General features: G+C 40.8%; 1 protein-coding gene and 2 long non-coding RNA genes across 3 annotated transcripts in view; 2 read left to right on the top strand and 1 right to left on the bottom strand.

Moving 5' to 3' along the window:
* Positions 1-19,446, bottom strand: part of ATP4A (ATPase H+/K+ transporting subunit alpha) — an 82,781-nt gene that overhangs the window by 47,939 nt on the left and 15,396 nt on the right. The window lies entirely within an intron of this gene.
* LOC140698092 (uncharacterized) lies at positions 3,895-5,512 on the top strand. The gene is made up of 3 exons (XR_012075540.1): positions 3,895-3,971; positions 5,007-5,117; positions 5,310-5,512. It is a non-coding gene; the product is annotated as an uncharacterized lncRNA (long non-coding RNA).
* LOC140698093 (uncharacterized) lies at positions 8,767-11,019 on the top strand. The gene is made up of 4 exons (XR_012075542.1): positions 8,767-9,122; positions 9,819-9,929; positions 10,515-10,625; positions 10,818-11,019. It is a non-coding gene; the product is annotated as an uncharacterized lncRNA (long non-coding RNA).

Here is a 19,446-nt window from a genome sequence, read left to right as displayed (position 1 = left end):
TGCATGCAGTCATGCCATAAATCTATTTAGGTCGACCAAGGGCCCTGACTGTGCTGCCTGACTCTGGGGACATAACAGTCAGAACTTCAGATTCAACTCCACCCCTCAGAACATTTAAACCAGGATGGAAGATAGACAGATCACCAAACACTGACAGTCCAGAGTGGTTTTACCTCTAATGGGGAAACATGGGGAGATGCTTGCAAAAGGCAGGACCTAACCTGGGTTAATTGTGGTCTGTCAGAAAACCAGGGAGTCCAGCATCTATCAGAGACCTGTTAGAATTCTGGTCAAGTTATGATTGCAGAGAGCTTCTATAACAGCTACGGATGCCTCCTCTCCACCGCATCACCAATGTTTGTCAGTTAATCATTATTCAAGAATATTTTCCAAGCACCTATGATGTACCAGACAGTGCACTGGGAACTAGGAAAGCTCAAGAGCTGTATCAATAAGACTTCTTTCTGATGAACCTTACATTCTAGTGGGAAGAAATCCATAAACAAATAGACCTCTAAACAAACAAGGTAATTGCACGGAAAAGAAAATGCTACGGAGAAGATAAAACAGGGTAATAAGCTAAGGCAGTGCCAGTACTGGTCCACAAACTGTTAATGGTCTGCAATAAGATAAGTGCAGAAATTGCCAGTAAGTGTTTAGAAACACAGCAGTCTGACATTGTCGTGGCATCCAGCAAGAGTCCTGACTTGTTGAATAGGGTATAGACCAAAAAGATCAGTCCATGACAGACTGGAGATATCAAAAAGAGGTCTTCTGGGGGAGGGTATAGCTCAGTGGTGGAGCACATTCTCAGCATGCAGGAGGTCCTTGGTTCAATCACAGTACTTCCATTTAAATAAACACACAAACAAACAAACATACAAACTTAATTACCCTCCTCCAACAAAAGAAATACACATTAAAAAAAAAAAACAGGTCTTACTCCACAACCACGAATAGCTTCAGATGCACCAGGCTAATGGGCAAGAGGTCTAGAAGGTATGTTAAGCTCATGCTAGCAGCTGTAACAAACAAACCCCACTAAATCAGTCGCTCACAACATAGAAGTTTATTTCACCTCACAGAACCTCCAAATGTGGGCATTTCTACTGGCCCACATATAACTCAGGATCCACTCTTTCCACTTGGTGACTCCACCATCTCAAAAAGGCTCAGAGTCCTTTGAATCAAGGTAGAAGACACTGAGAAACCCCACTTGCTTTTTTATAAATCCTGGGTCTACAAGGGAACCCTTGTACACTGTTGGTGGGAAATTAAACTTGGCAGCCACTTTGGAAAATAGGATGGCGGTTCCTCAGAAGAGTGAAAACAGAACTACCATAGGGTACAGCAATCCCAGTTTGGGCTATATATCGAACAGAAATAAAACCACTGTCTCAAAGAGGGATCAGCACTCCCATCTGCTGTAAGCATTTTTCACAATAGGCAAGATGTGGAAACAACCTAAGTGTCTGACAGTGGATGAATGAATGAAGAGGAGGGTATATAGATAGACAGATATAGAGATAGAGATATACATACACAAATAGAAATTATTACTTTGAGAAATTAACGAGAACTAAGAATCCTGCCATTTGCAACAACTTGAATGGAACTTGAGGGCATTATGCTGAGTAAAGTAAATCAGAGAAAGACAAATACTGTGCGATACCACTTATATGTGGAACCTTAAAAAGCCACAATTGAGCACAAATTACCACACTGAGCACAAAGCCTGTGCTGGCCTGATGTTTTCTGGCCTCTGGTACTGTCTGTGGAACTGCATTCCATGACTTGATGTTATGTTAGAGAAGATTTCTCCTTATTACACAAAACAAACAAAAAAGCTGAGATAGACAAAGTCATTCTCTCCCCTCTGGCACACTGACAGTGTCTATGTGTCTGATTATAGCTGGAATTATCTGTCTTGATAGTGAAGTAATCAGGTTTAAAATAAACCATTATCTCTTAAAAATATAGATAGAAGAATTCTGAAAGAAAGACTGAAAAACCAAAACCAGAAGTATGTAAATGGTATACACCATCACCAATTGAGGCTTCTCCCAAAAATGCAAAATTGGGCCTATATTACAAATCAGTCAGTGTAATCCACTATATTATTATCTAAAGAAGGAAAACCACAGGATCAATTCACGCAGAAAAGGCACTTGAGAAAAGTCAATAGCCATTCAGCATAAACACTCAGCAAACCACAACTAATAGGGAACTTCCTCATCCTGATAGAGGGCATCTACAGATAACCTACAGCTACCACCACATGTGGTGGTGAAAGAGGGAAGGCTTTCTCCCACAATATATGCAACAAGACAGGGACGTCCATTCCCACCACTCCTCTTCCACAGCAGACTGGAAGTCCTAATCAGCTCGCTAAGTCAGAAAGGCGGCAGGGGGGAGAAGGGTGGAAAGGGCACACAGATAGTAAAGGAAGAAACAAAAACTACCCTTATTTGCAGATGACATGACCGTCTATGTGGAAATTACCAAGGAATCTACTACAATATTAAAATAAAATTTAAACTCCTGGAATTGATACCGTGAGTTCAGCAAGGTGCAGGCTGCAGTGTCAACATGCAAAAATCTATTAAATTTCCATAAGCTAGCAAGAAACAATTGGAAACCAAGTTTTTTTTAATAATATTTTCAACAGCCCCCAAACAAGCAAACAGTTGGATATAAATCTAACATATCATGTGTGTGAGCTGTGTGTATAACTAGGCCACTGATGGAAAAAAAACAGAAGAAATAAATAAATGCAATTCTCCCACAGTTGAGAATTGTAAGGCTTAGCATCCATTTAATTTGCTTGGAAATTCTAATGCAAGTCTGAATTAACGACCAAAAGATTTGTAGATCTACACAAGCACTGTCAAAAAAACTCTGAAAAAGAAGATTATAGTTAGAGTATTCATGTTACCCAATTTTAAGTATCACTACGAAGTTACATCATTAAGACAGCGTGATATTGGCAAGCAGATAAACACATAGGTCAATAAAACAGATAAGGAATGCAGATAGACACCCACATAAATATGGCCAATGTATTTAGAAAGGAGTCCAAAGGCACTTTATCAAGAAAGAACAGTTTCTTTTAATGGTGTTAGATTACATGGACCACCATATGCAAACACAACTAGTCTCAACTAAAACTTCACATCTTACACAAATATAAACTCAAGATAGACTGTAGATCTAAATGTAAAGTATAAATCTATCAAACTTTCAAAGGTGAAAACATAGGAGAAAATCTTCCTGACCCCGGGTTAAGCAAAAGTCTCAGACATGATACCAAAAGCACCTCCGTAAAGGAAAAAATAATAATTTGGACTCCGTCAAAATTTAAGACTTCTGCTCTGCAATGGACACTGTTAGAAAATGGAAAGAGAAGCTACAGTCCCAGAGAAAAGATTTTTGAATCCCATATCTAACAAAGGACTGGCATCCAAAACAGATAAATGACCCTCAAACTTAACTGTAATAAAAACAACCCATTTTTTAATTGGATGAAAGAAAGGAACTCACCCTTCACCAAAGAGGATACATAGCTGTCCAAAAGCACATGAAAGGCTGTCAGTTTCCACAAAGATCAGCCTCCATTGCTGCAGAACCTGACTCAAGTTGTTAAATGACCCCTCTCAAGGTCCCTGAAGAAACCCGAAGTTCCTAGGCCCACATCACTCTTGCGCCAAGTGCTTTCCTCCCAAGGCACTCCCGGAATTCATCAGTCACCAGAGAGAGTAGGAAGAGCCTGAACTGCTTCAGACCACTCAGCAGCCACGTGAGTCCTAGCTTCCTGTATCCAATCATATACATCTTCTAATCAGCCAATGAAAGTAGAAAGAGGGAATAAGAGGCGGGGCCTGCCTGGTCACCATGGTAATCCCTGGCAGGTTGGAGTGAGGAAGAGGATCCATGTAGCCTTGGTAGTGCCAGACCCAGATGCCCTAATGGAGGTGCTTAAGGGATTGAGGGGCAGGGATAGAATTTATGGTGTGACAGGTGCAAGGAAGAGAGTTAGAGGGGGTGAGGGAAACGAGAGGGCAAGGAACGTTTCAAAAGGGGGCAGAGAGAGTTTTTAAGTAGAGAAGTATTCAGGGAACAGAGGTTTAAGAGAATAGGGAGGTTGTAATTAGTGGAGGGAGCAGGAGTTCAAAGGATCAGCAAGCTGGTTCAGAGGAAGAAAAGGTGTTAGTGGGAGACAGGGCAGATCTTTATAAAGGGACAGAGAAGAGGTTCAGAGTGGATATGTAGAAGACTAGAGTTTCTAGTTGCTCAAAGAAGTTCTTATAGGAGCCATGTAAAAGTTATGGGGGGAGGAGGAGAAGGGAGGAGTTTATGGGTGAACAGTTAGAGTCATAACAGGACCATGACAGATTGATAGGGACAAAGTGATGGTATTATAAATCAGGCAAGCAGAGAGCTATTAAAGACATTGGAGGTTTTATAGGATGAAAGTTTTTAAGGGGACAGTGAAGGTTTGACAGATGAAAAGTGAGAGTGTTGAAGTGTTGAGTGAGGGTCTTAGTAGGGTGGTTTACAGGAGTAAAAAGATGATTACTTGGAAGACGATGAGGGTGTTAATAGGAAGGAAGTATGACAGTGTTTCCAGTGAGGCCCGCAGAGGCCAAGTGAGAGTCATCAGAGTCAGTAAGCGATTTTGTGCCAACAGTGGAAGGGGCCAAGTGGGACTTGCTGTAGAGACCAGCAGGGCAGTTATAGAAGACACAGAAAGGGTTGCAGGGAACAGAGAGGGATTATAAGGCCTGGAGGCATGGAGAAGAGAAGGTCTGGGAGTTATGGGGTTCAGGGAGGTATTAAAGTGAACAGCAAGGTTAGAGGGAATATGGTGTGAGTCAGAGGGAGTCAATGAGAGTTTTCAAGGGTGTTAGTGAAGATTTTATAAGAGTCCAGGACAGTTAAGGGAGGAGGTTATGGGAATGGTAGAGTCCAGAAGCCATAGTGAACCGTAACCAACTCCATCCCCCTAGGAATCTGAAAGTATATCTGACAAGCCCCCCAGCGACCACCTCTTGCTGGCGCTCTTGGCCTATTTCCTGTGTTGCCCCTTGGGCAGCGCAGCCTTGTACTATTCTTCCGAGGTGGGAACATACATTTGTCAATCTTCGCCCTCCCCTCCCTCTCCATCCTGACCCTGACCCTGAACCAGCTGTATCCATATTCTCCCTCCTGTTGATTCAGATCCCACCCTGAGTCCTTACAGTGCCTTCGCCCCCCTCTAATAACCCTTTTAAGCCCATCTATTCCCGTTCTGACTCTCCTCTCAAATGCAGACCAGGCGCTACAACCGTAGGAATGAACGAGCCAAGGCAATGGAGACCTCCCAGAAAGTCTACAGTTTTGCACTCGCTGGAATTATTGTGGCATGCATTGTTGCACTCAACAGCTGGCTTGTACTCATAATAGCCACTTTTGCTCGGTAACCTCATCTCCAGCTCATAAAGAGAACCGCCAAAATATACAACGGTGTTTATTACCTTGGCTCTAAGTATCCATTTGGGCCAAATGTCTGGTATATCAAGTGTTGCTAACCTGAGGCAGCACCTGAGGTGGTTGATGGGAGAAGGAAGTGGTAGCTCAGGTATCACACTGGACCAGAGCTCAAGGCCAACCTTGTGACCCCATAGAGATTTAGACCACGGGAGACAGGGTAGGGCACTCTTCCCCCAGGGCAGCCTCCCCTCTGCCCACATGCATGCATTCATGCCATTGATTTATTTATGCCAACCAAGGGCCCTGACTGTGCTGGCTGGCTCTAGGGACACAGCAGTCACCACTTAAGTACTACCCCTACCCACTCTGAACTTATAAATCAGGGTGAAAGACATGTCACCAGACAGTGACAATAGAGTGGTCCAATCTCTAACGGGGGAAACCTAGGGAGGTGGGTTATAAGAGGCCAGACCTAACCTGGGGTACTTGAGGTCTATCAGAAAACCAGGGAGTCAAACAGCTGTCAGTGAACTGGTTAGAATTCAGGTCAAGTATGATTATGGAGAGTTTCTATAACAGCTATGGTTGCTTCTTCTCCCCACCACTACCACTGCTTGTGATTTAATCATTTTTCACCAACTACTTTCTGAGCACCTGCTAGGTACCAGGCTCTGTACTAGGAACTAGGAAAGCAACAGAGAAAAATAAACGAGCTCTTCCTGATGGAGGTTACATTCTAGTGGGAAGAAAACCATAAATAAATAGACCTCTAAACAAACAAGATAATTACATGGAATGGAAAATGCTATGGAGAAAAATAAAACAAGGTAATAAGCTAGACAGTGCCAGTACTGGTCCATCAACTGTTAATGATTTTCAACAAGATAATTGCAGAAATTGCCACCAGGTGCTTTGAAACTTACAGCAATTTGACATTGTCATGACATCTAAGTATATGACAGGAGATTTGTCTTGTTGAACAGAGTATAGACCAAAGATCAGTCTGGGACAGATTGGAGAGATCAAAAACAGGTCCTACTCCACAAACACAAATAGTTTGTAATACACTGGGCTAGTGGGTAAGAGGTCTAGAGGGTAGATAGTTTAGGGTCATGCTAGCAGCTATAACAAATAAACCCCACCAAATCAGTAGCTCACAACATAGAAGTTTATTTCACACTCACAGAACCTCCCAATGTGGGCATATCTAGTAGCCCACATATAATTCAGGGAGCCAGTCTCCTTCCCCTTGGTGACTCCACCACCTCTGAAGGGCTCAGAGTCCTTTGAATCTAGGTGTAAGAAAAGTGATAACTCCCAACAGCTTTTTAAAATCTTTGGCCTGCAAGTAAACACTCATACACTATTGATGGAATGTAAGCTTGGATAGCTAATAGGGAAAACAGGATGGAAGTTCCTCAAAAATATAACTGACAAATTAATTTTGATTGCCCACCACATGATGAAGCAATCCCACTTTGGGGTATATATGTAAAAGAAATAAAATCACCGTCTCAAAGAGATATCTGCATTTCCATGATCATTGCATTATTTTTCACAATTGCCAAGATATGGAAGCAACCCAAGTGTCCAATAATAAATGAATTGATAATGAAGATTTGATATCTACACATGAAGGAATATTATTAAACCATGAGAAATATGAAATTCATAACAACATGGATGGACCTTGAGAGTATTATTGTAAGTGAAATAAGTCAAACAGAAAAAGATAAATACTGTGTGTTATCACTTATATGTGGAATCCAAAAAAATGTACTCATAGAAACAAGCAGAATAGTGAGTGGTTTCTAGGAGCTGGAAGGTGGTGGGAAAGAGATAAGCTGTTAAAAAAAAAGTAGAAAATTTCAGTTATAAGGTGAATAAGGTGTAAGGGTCTAATACATAACATAACAGTGGTTAACAATACTGCACTGTGTACTTAAAATCTGCTAAGAGAGAAATCTTCAGCATTCACTCCTTTAAAAAAAAATAAAGAGGTATCTTGAGGTGATGGATGTGCTAATTAACTTAATTATGGTAATAATTATTATTAATTATGATAACAATTTCACTATAGATCCACATAACAAATCACCCTATTGTATATTTTAAATATATACAATTATATTTGTCAAATAATAAAACAGGAAATTTTTAAAATAAAGCTTTGGCCTTAATGTAACATATATCATTTTTGCTTTCAATCCATTGGACAGAACTAGTCTTAACTGGAGGGAGGGGCCTCTGGGATGATGCCCCCAGACAGAGCCAGGGAACTGTCCCAGACCCTGAGACGGAGCCCAACCACAGGACGCCCAGCAGTGGCAGTGAAGCCAGCAGCAGACAAGGAGCCCCAGGCCACACAGAGGTTGAAAATGCAGGGGCAGCCCCTGGCTGAGGATTACCTAGCCTCCTTTGCCACTTCAGTCTCTTTCCACCCCCTGGAATCCTGGCGTGAATCACCTCTCTCCAAATGCCCAGCACACTCTACCCATGGCGGCCCAGCTTCTGTCACCCCTACCCAACCCCACAGACCTGGAGAGCCTACTTCCAGGGAGACTTGATCTGAGCCCAGGTCAGCTCTCACGTAACTGGTCCTTCTGCTTCGAGGCCTGTTCCCCTCTCTGCATTTCCATCACTTTCTTCTTGATAGTTCCAATGAGGTGGTGATCGTGGACTGGGACAGGACCAGCAGACTAAAGGATCTCCAGTGCCTCCCACCCACCTCCCTGTCCTTGTTGAGGGCCCATAAGCTACAGACCCACTGAAAATATTTGTAAATCACATATCTGAGAAAAGACTTGTATCCAAAATAAATAAATAACCTTAGACTTAACTGTAATAAAAACAACCCAATTTTTCATCCATGGTAGAAAGACTAGAATGGACACTTCATCAAAGGGGACATAAATAGATATCAATTTTTGCAAAGATCACCCTCCGCTGCTGAAGAACCTGACTCTGATTTGTTAAATGACCCCTCTAAAGGTACCTGAAGCAACTCAAGACTCCTCGGCTCACATCACTCCTGCCCCAAACTATGCTTCCCCCCAACCCCTGCAAGGCACTTCCGGAACTGATCAATCCCTAGAGACGGTAGGAAGAACCTGAACTCCTTCAGACCCATCACAGTCAGGTGAGTGTTTGGCTTCCGCCACCCCATCACACACAATCTCCAATCAGCCAATAGAAGTAGAAAGACAGGCTAGGAGGCGGGGCCTACCTGGTCTCCATGGTAATCCCTAGTATGTTGGAGTGAGAGAGAGGATCTATGTAGCCTTGGTAGTACCAGATCCAGATGCCCTAATTGGGTGTTTGAAGGGGCAGGGAGAGAATTTGTGGAGTGATAGGAAGAGAGTTAGAGGGTTTAGGGGGAATAGGGGCCAAAGAATGTTTCATAAGGGGACAGAGAGAGTTTCGTACGTAGAGAAGTATTCAGGGAACACTGGTTTAGGAGAACAGGGAGGCTGTAATTAGTCAAGGGAGCAGGAGTTCAGAGGATCACCAAGCTGGTTTTAGAGGTAGAGACGGTGTTAGTGGGAGACAGGGCAGGCCTTTATAAGGGGACAGAGAAGAGGCGAGGAATTAATATGGAGAAGACTCGGAGTTTCCAGTTGCTCAGAGGAGGTCTCAGAGGAGCCACGTGATAGGTTATGAGGGGAGCGGGAGAAGGGAGGAGTTTATGGGTGAACAGTTAGAGTCATAACAGGACCATGACAGATTCACAGGGACAAAGTGAATGATATTATAAATGGGACAAACAGAGAGCTATTAAAGACATTAGACGTTTTATAGAATGACGGTTTTTAAGGGGACATGAAGGTTTGACAGATGAAAAGTGACTGTTGAGTCCGGATTTTCTTAGCAGAGTGGTTTATAGGGGCAAAGAAAAGGTTGCTTGGGGGACAATGAGGGTGTTAATGGGAACAAAGTGTGACAGTGGGTCAGTTGAGGTCCACGGAGGCCAAATGAGAGTCATCAGAGTCAGTAAGGGATTTTTGTGGGGACAGTGAAAGAGGCCAAGGAAGACATGCTGTAAGGACCAGTTACAGAAGACAAGGAGGAGATTACAGGAGACAGGGAAAGGGCTCCAGAGAACACAGACGGATTATAGGGCATGGGAGTGAGGTGGGGGGTTCCTAGGGGCAGGGGGGTATTAAAGGAGATAGGGAGATGTTAGAGGGGACATGGGAGATGTTAGAGGGAGTCACTGAGAGTTTGCAAGGAGGTCAATGAAGAATTTATAGAAGCCAAGGAGAGATGTGTTGGCATGAAAAAGGGAGGAGGTCAGAAAGGCTGTCAGAGCCCAGAAGCCATACTAAGTCATAACCTACTCCCTCCTCCAGGTGTTTGAAAACATGTCTGAGGAGTCACCCAGCGAGGACACCATGATGCCAGATGTGGCCTGCTTCTTGTGTTGTCCTTTAGGCGGGGCAGCCATATACTACCCTTCCAAGGTGGGAATCTGCATCTCTCGAATCCTGGACCTCCCCTCCCTCTTCACAGTGGCCCTGACCCCGAACCACCTTCTTCCTTGTCCTCGTTCCTGCAGACTCAGGCCCTCTCCCTAGGTCCTTACACTCCCATAGCTACTCCCTCCACTCACATAACCCTTTTAAGCTCATCTATTCCTGTTCTGCCTGTCCCCCTAAACTCACACAAGCCTCCACAACAATAGGAATGAACAATTTGGTGTGTGGGGACACTGGAAGGGGCCAAATTAGATGTGCTGTAGAGATCAAGGCAGTTATAGAAGACAGGGAGGTGGTTATAGGAGACAGGGAAAGGGTTACAGAGAATGGAGAGGGATTGCAGGGCATGGGGACAGGGTGTGTGTGCATTGAGGGAGTTCTAGGGGACAGGGAGGTACTATAGTGGTTAGTAAGGTTCGAGGGAACATGAGGGGAGTAGTGAGAGTCAGTGAGACTTTTAAAGGGTCTCATTGAAGAAGTTATAGGAGCCAAGTAGGGTAAAAGGGAGGAGATTATGGGAATGGTAGAGTCCAGAAGCCATCTACAGCTATAACCCACTCCCTTCCCCAGGTGTTTGAAACTACATCTGACAAGTCCCCCAGCGACCACCTCTTGCTGGCGATGTTGGCCTGTCTCCTGTGTTGTCCCTTAGGCAGTGCAGCCTTGTTCTGTTCTTCCGAGGTGGGAATATACTTTTGTCAACCCTCCCCCTCCCCCTCCCCACCCATCCTGGCCCTGACCCTGAACCAGCTGTATCCATGTTCACCCTCCTGTTCGTTCAGATCCCACCCTAGGTCCTTATAGTGCCTTCGCTCCCTCCAGTAACCCTTTTAAGCCCATCTATTCCAGTTCTGCCTCTCCTCCCAAATGTAGACCAGGCGCCACAACCATAGGAATGAACGTGCCAAGGCAGTCAAGACCTCCCATCAAGCCTTCATACTCGCTGTCTCAGCAATTGTTTCGGGATGCGTCACCATACTCCTTGTCTTGGGTGTATTCCTAACAATCTTACTTAAGCGGTAACTTCCTCTCTAGCTCATGAAAAAACCACCAAAATATACAGCAGTGTTATTTACCTTGGTTCTAAATAACCATTTGGGCCAAATGAGACACCTGCTCCTCAATGTCTGGTGTGCCAAGGGCCTCCAGCCTGAGCCAGCACCTTGAGGTGGTTGACGGGGGAAGGAAGTGGCAGCTCAGGCAGCCCACTGGACCAGAGCTCAAGACCAACTCTGGACCCCACCAAGATTGGGCCATGGGAGATTGGGGTGGGGGTACTCTTCCCTCAGGGCAGCCTCCCTCTATGCCCACATCCATGCATTCATGCCATAAATCTATTTATGTCGGCCAAGGGCCTTGACTCTGCTGCTCTACTCTGGAGACATAGCAGTTGCCATCTGAGATCCAACTCTACACTCTCAGAATCTTATAAATGGAGATGGTCCATAGTGACATAATCTCTAAAGAGGGAAACCTAAAGAGAGGAGCTGTAGGAGGCCAAACCTAATCTGAGGTACTTGTAGTCTATCAGAAAACCAGGGAGTCAAGCAGCTGTCAGTGAAATGGCTAAAATTCAAGTCTCTGATTATAGAGTTTCTATACAGGTATATGCATTGCCTCCTCTCCCCCATCACCCACCAAAGCTCGTAATTTATCATTATTCATCAAATACTTTCTGAATACCTATGATGTAGGGGGCACTGTATTAAGAACTAGGAACCAAAAGAGGAAGGAAAATAAGACCCCTTTTGGATGGAGATTACATACTAGTGGAAAGGAAATCTTAAACAAACCTCTAAATAAACAAGATAATGACAGGGAATGGTAAATGCTATGGTTAAAAATAAAGGATATTTTTCCATACCCAGGGTATTTCCAGGGTAATAAGCTAAAGCAGTGCCAATTCTGGTCCACCAAGTGTTAATGGCCTACAATAAGACAAGTGCAGAAATTGCCAGTAGGTTCTTCGAAACTTACAGCAATTTGACTTTGCCATGACATGATCAATAGACTTGTCTTATTGAACAGATTATATACCAAAAGGATCAGTCCATGACAGATTGGAGAGATCAAAAACAAGTCCTACTCCACAACCACAAATGGTTTGAGAAGCACTGGGCCAATGGTGAATGAGGTCTGGAAGGTGTATTGTTTAGGTTTATGCTAGTGGCTTTAACAAATAAACCGCACAATTTAGTAGCTCACAATATAGAAATTTATTTCTCACTCACAGAACCTCCCAATGTGGGCACTTCTGGTGGCCCACATTTTAAGCCAGAGATCTAGGATCCTTTTATTTGGTGATTCCACCATATCCTAAGGGCTCAGAGTACTTTGAGTCTGGGCAGAAGATGAAAGAGTGAGAACCCCCACTTGCTTCTTAAAAGCCTTGACCTGGTGCAGCCACTATGGAGGACAGTATGGAGGTTCCTTAAAAAACTAAAAACAGGGTTACCATATGGTCTAACAATCCCACTCCTGGGCATATATCCAGAGAAAACTCTAATTCAAAAAGATACATACACCCCAATGTCCATAGTTGCACTGTTTACAATAGCCAAGACATGGAAGCAACCTAAATGTCCATTGACAGGCAAATGGATAAAGAAGAAGTGGTATATATATATATATATATATATATATATATATATATATATATACATTCACACACACACACACACACACACACACACACACACAGTGGAATATTACTCAGCCATAAAAAGATTGAAATAATGCCATTTGCAGCAAATGAATGGATCTAGACATTATCATATTAAGTGAAGTAAGTCAGACAGCGAAAGAGAAATATTATACACTATCACTAATATGTGGAATATAAAACATGATACAAATTAACTTATTTACAAAACAGGAATAGACTCAGAGACATAGAAAACAAACTTATGGTTACCAAGGAAGAAGTGAGGGAGGGAGGGATAAATTAGGAGCTTGGGATTAACATATACACACCACTATATATAAAATAGTTAATAAGGACCTACTTTATAACACAGGAAACTCTATTTAATATCTTATAATGACCTATAATGGAAAATAATCTGAAAAAGAATATATATGTATGTATACATATGTATAACTGAATCACTTTGCTGTACTGCTGAAACTAACACAACATTGTAAATTAACCATACCTGAATTTAAAAAATGGTTTAAAAAAAGCCTTGACCTGAAAGGAACATTATTGGTAGACTATAAATTTGGACAACCACTATGGAAAACAAGATGAAGTTCCCCAAATATTAAAAATGGAACTACATATGATGTAGTAATCCCACTTCTGGGTATATATCTAAAGGAAATAAAATCACCATCTCAAAGAGATATCTGGACTCCCACATTCACTGCGTCATTATTCACAATAGCCAAGATACGGAAACAAACTTAAGTGTCCATTTTTAGATTAAGAGTTAAAAAGGATTTGGTATCTATACACAAAGGAATATTATTAAGCCATGAGCGACATGAAATCCTGCCATTTGAGACAACATGGATGGAACTTGAGGGTGTTATGATAAGTGAAAAAAGTCAGAGAAAGACAAGTACTGTAGGATATCACTTATATGTGGAATCTAAAAAAGCCAAACTCATAACAACAGAAAGTAGAATGGTGGTTGCCAGGAAGTGGAGGGTGGGGGCAGAAAGGACAGGTTGGCGAAAAAAAAAAAGCACAAACTTTCAGTTATGTGATAAATAAGATCGGAGGGGCTAATACATAACATGATAACTATGGTTACTAATAATGTATCATATACTTAAAATTTGTCTAAAAAGTAAATCTTAAGTGTTCTCCCATTGCCAAAAGTAAATGAATAAAAGGTAACTATGAGGTGATGTATAGGCTAATTAACTTAATTATGGTAATAGTTTCACTGTAGATATGTATATCAAATCACCATGTTGTGCATTTTAAATATATTACAATTTTATTTGCCAAAGATACCTCAATAAAGCAGAGGGAAAAAATTTTTATATAAAGCTTTGGGCTTAAGGTAACATACATCATTTTTGCTCTCAATCCATTGGACAGAACTAGTCTTATGGTCTCAACTGGAAGTAGGAGCCTCTGGGATGACACCCCCAGACAGAGCCAGGGAACCATCCCAGACCCTGAAACGGAGCCCAACCACAATGTGATGCCCAGCAGTGGCTATCTACACTCCAGGTGGCCAAGTACACAGCTAAAATGAGACTTTCAGGATCAGGGACCACCTATGTTTGTGCCACCTTAACTCTAGTCTGGAGGAACAAATACACTTGTGATTTGTTTGTTTGATTTTACTGAATGAAAGATCCTTTAAATTAAACAGTGTTTTACAATCTTCAAAAGTTTCACATACATGATTTCATACAATCCCATAATAACCCCTTTTAAAAAAATCTCATACCCATATACTGCCCCTCCCCATTCTCTCCCCACTGGTAACCACTAGTTTGTTCTCTGTGTCTGTGAGTCTGCGTCTCTTTAGTTTTATTCACTAGTTTGTCGTATTTTTTAGATTCCACATGTAAGTGGTATCATACAGTATTTGTCTTTCTCTGACTTATTTCACTTTGCATAATGCCCTCCAAGTCCATTCAGGTTGCTGTAAATGGCAAATTTTCACTTTTTGATGGTGATAGCTTTTATTATGAAGACTATGCACATCAGTTATCAAAGGCAAAAAAAAAAAGAATGAAAATGACAGTTGGAGAATGTGCATTGGTATGAATCTGACCGACTTTGAATCAATCTAATTAGAAGCCAAGATGGAAGAATATGCAATTAACACGCTGAGGACAAAACCTCGTGCTGGACTGATTTTTTTTTTTTTTTGGCCCCTGGTACTGTCTGTTGAACTTCATTCCATGACTTGACGTTATGTTAAAGAAGATTTCTCCTTATTGCACAAAGTAAACAAAAAAGCTGAGATGGACAAAGTCGTTCTCTCCCCTCTTGGGAGACACTGTCAATGTGCTTTTCAGTATGTCTGATTACAGCTGGAATTATCTGCCTTGATAGAGAATTAATCAGGTTTAAAGTTGGCATCACTGCTCTTAAAAAGTAGCTGGAATATTGAGTCATTATCTGTGTTTTTTAAATACAGGATGAATCATTTACAACCTGGAGTCAGGGAAACTCAGAGAAGAAAACTTCAAAGTGCAATTTCCAGGCATTTAGCTTTTTAAACCCTTAGGAGAAAAGTTTAGTCTTACCTTTATTATCTTCTTACTTACAGAACTTACTCTGTTGTTCTTTTACTTATTCTTTCAGAGTATTATTGAAATTCCATCTTTTGCCCATTTTTATCGGATTGTTTGTTTTCTTATTACTGAGTTTTGAGAATTCATGATATGTTCTGGAAGCAAGTCTTTTATCAGATTTTTCCAGTCTGTAGCTTGTCTTCTAATTCTCTGAACAGTGTCTTTTGAAGAGCAGAAGTTTTAATTTTGAAGATGGTCGTTTTGTCAATTTCTTTCTTTCTTTTTTTCACAGATCATGTTTCTGTTGTTGAATCTAAGAAATATTTGCCTAACCCGAGGTTTCTTTTTTGTCCTCCTCTAGAAGTTCTATGGCTGTAGTTTACATTTAGGTCTAGGATCTATGTTGAGTTCATTTTTGTTGGATACAAAGTATGCATCTAAGTTTATCTTCTGCATATAGATATCCAATCATTCCAGGGACATTTGTTGAAAAACTGGCCTTCTCCACTGAATCTCCTCTGCACATCTTTAAAAACTCAGATGCTCACATACGTTAAGGTCTATTTCTGGACTGAAAATAGGTTGCATCCTTCCATTGATCTATTTCTCTATCTTGAGATTAAAACCACACTTTCTTGATTTCTGTGCCTTATAATAGGCCTTGAAGTCAAAGACTGTGAGTTCTCCCACTCTATTCCTCTTTTTCAAAGTTGTTTTGGCTATTGTAGTTCTTTTTTATTTACATCTGAACTTAGGAATAATCTTGTAAATTTCTATTTAAAACATTTTTAAAGGCCTGTTTTTATTGGAATCGCATTGACTCTACAGATAAATTAGAGGAAAACTGACGTCTTAGCAATATTTTGTGTCTTTTGATCTATGAGCATGGTATATCTTTCCATTTACATAGGGCTTCTTTAAAATCTCTCACCAATGTTTTGTAATTTTCAATGTATAGATATGGCATATATTTTGTCAGATTTATCTCAAATTGTTTAATATTTTTGACACTATTGTAAATGGCATTTAAAAATTATAGTAAAATATACATAACACAAAAATTACCATCTTACAGATATTAAGTGTACAGCTCAGGGGTGTTACGTACTTTTCATATTGTTGTTCAACAAGTTTCCAAAATTCTTTTCATCCTGTAATACTAAAACTCTATTAAACACAGCTCCCCATACTCTCCCTCCCACCAGCCCTTGACAATCACCATTTTGCTTTCTGTCTGTATGAATCTGACTACTCTAGATTCCTTATATAAGTGAAATTCCCTATATAAGTGAATTCCTTATATAAGTGGATTTGTCTCTTTGTAATTAGCTTACTGCACTTAGCATAATGTTCTCAAGGTCCATCCATATTGTAGCATTTATCAGAACCTCCTTTCTTTTTAAGGCTGAATAGTATACATATATATATATTTCATGTTTTATTTATTCATCCATCAGTGGACATGTGGGTTGCTATCACCTTTTGGCTGCTGTGAATAATGCTGTTATGAACATGGGTGTGCAAATTCATTTGAAAACATGGGTATTTTCAATTCTTCTGGATATATACCTAGAAGTGAAATCATCAGATCATATGGTAATTCAACTTTTATTTTTTTTTATTTTTGATGAACTGACATACTATTTTCTGTAGTACCTGCACCATTTTGCCTTCCTACCAACAGCGCACAGGGGTTCCAGTTTCTGTACTACCTTGTCTCACTTCTGGGGTTTATTTGAGAGTAGCCATCCTGACTGGTATAAGGTGGCATCTTATTGTGGTTCTGATTTTGTATTAGGGAATGATTGGTGACATTGTGCACATTTTCACATGCTTACCGGCCTTTTGCATATCTTCTTTGGAGAAATATCTCATCAAGCCCTTTGCCCATATTTTAATCAAGTTATTTTTGTTGTTGTTGGGTGAGAGTTCTTTATAGCGTCTTAGTATTAACCCCTTATCAGACCTATGATTAGCAACATTCCATAGGTTGCCTTTTCACTCCGTTATGTCCTACAATGCACAGTTTTTAGTTTTGATGTACTCCATTTTATCTACTTTTACTTTTCTTGTCTATGTTTTTGCTGCCATGAAATCATTGCCAAGTCCAATGTCATGAAGCTTTTCTCTATGTTTCTTTCTAATAATTTTAGAGTTTTAGATCTTATTTTTAGGCCTTTGATCCAGTTTGAGTTAATTTTGGTGTACAGTGTAAGGTGAGAGTCCAACTTCATTCTTTTGCATGTGAATATCCAGCTTTCCCAGTACCATTTGTTGAGAAGACTCTTCTGCTTACTTTTATTGTAATTTGATCTCCTTTTTCCAGATACTCAATGTGAATACTGACATCATTAATTTGAGACGGTTTGCTATAGATTAAATTTGTGTCTTTCCAAAATTCACCTGTTTGAAGCATAATCCCCAGTGTGATGGTACTGAGATGTAGGGCCTTTGGGAAGTGATTAGGTCCTGAGGGCAGAGCTCCCTTGTATGGGATCAATGCCCTTATAAAAGAGGCCCCAAAGAGATTCCTTGTTATTCCCACCATAAGGTTTTGATTCAGTAAATCCAGGGATTGAGAGGTGAGGGATCCTGCATTTCTAACACATCCCTGTGGGATGCTGGGGATGCTGACCTTGAACACCTGTGGAGTTGTGATTTAAAGGCATTAAAATGAAAAGTTCAAGTCTGTCAAAAAGAGATCAGGAACAGACCACAGCCTGACCTTCTCAATTGGGGATGAAAAAATAAGACCCAACCATTTTGTGTCTACAAGAAATCCCTGTTAAATGTAATGATGTATGTAGGATAAAAGTAAAGACGGGGGGTGGGATATGCAATACAAACACTCACAAAACAGAGATGGGTGGTTATATGTGTACATCACACAAAGTAGTCATCAGAACAGAGATAATTAACAAGATAATTAATAATTAACAAGATAAGGGGGGCAATAAATGATGATAAAAGAGACAATTCAATAAGAAAACAATTATAATCCTAAATGTATGAGCACCTAACACAGAGCTTCCAAATACATGATTCAAAACCTGACAGAACAACAACAAAAATGCACAAATCCACAGTTATACCTGAAGACTTCAACATTCCTCTCTCAATAACTGACAGGACAAGTAACAGAAAATTACCAAGGGCACAGAAAAACTGCACACCATCCACAAATTGGATCTAGAACACTCTATGAAATGAATGCAGCTACATATTCTTTTCAAGTGGAACTTCATTAAGATAAAACATATCCCTTGATCACAAAACTAACTTTAACAAATTCAAAGAGTCAAAATCATACAAAGCAAATCATATGAAGTTATTATCATCTGACTGTGGTATGCAGAACCCTAATGTGCCCCCATCCCAACAGCAAAAAAAAAATCCTGCCCCTGGGGTACAATCCTATATAATCTCTAAGACTGTGAATATGATGGGATATAACTCCTGTGATGAGGGGAGGTCATATCGTACTGCTGACCTTAAGAAAGGAAGATGGTCTGGGTGGGTCTAGCCTAAACACATGATGAGCCCTTTAAAGGTGGGTCTAGAGGTCAGACACAGAGGAGGTCAGACATAGAGGAAGTCAGACATAGAGTATGAGAGTGGTTTTGATGGAGGGAGGTTCTACGTTCATGGCTTTGAAGGTGAACAGGACCACACAGCAAGGAATGCAGGTATACTTTAGAAACTGAGACCAGAACCCAACAGCTAGCCAGCAAAGAAAAGAGAATGGGCTCAGTCCCAAAATCATAAAGAACTGAATTCTGCCACAACCACATGAGCCTGGAAGAGCATCTGGAGCTCCAGATGGGAGCACGTTTCAGCAGACACAGATCTCAGCCTTGTGAGAACCCGAGCAGAGAATTCAGCCACACCTTTCCTGGATTTCTCACCCTTGGAACTGTGAGCCAATATATGGCTGCTGTTTTAAGTCACTAAAGTGTAGCGTGATTTGTCACATAGGAATAAAAAATTAATGTGCTGACCATAATAAAAGTAATCTAGGAATCAATAACAGAAAGATAACAGGAAAATATCCAAACACTTGGGAAATAAACCGTGCAAGTTGAAATAATTCATGAATCAAGGGAAATTAGAAAATGCTTTTAACTGATCGAAAATGAAGTAGAGAACATATCAAAATATGTGGGATGCAGCTAAAGCAGTGCTTAGAAGGAAATGTACAACTTCACATGCTTGTATTAGAAAATAAAGAAGTCTCAAATTAACATTGAAGCTTCCAATCTAAGAAACTGGAAAAATAAGAGCAAAATAAACCAAAGGA

The sequence above is a fragment of the Vicugna pacos genome, chromosome 9, assembly GCF_048564905.1.
Source record: "Vicugna pacos chromosome 9, VicPac4, whole genome shotgun sequence".
Lineage (NCBI taxonomy): Eukaryota > Metazoa > Chordata > Mammalia > Artiodactyla > Camelidae > Vicugna > Vicugna pacos.
The sequence above is the reverse complement of the archived record's forward strand: the minus strand, read 5'-3'. Positions and strand labels throughout refer to the sequence as shown.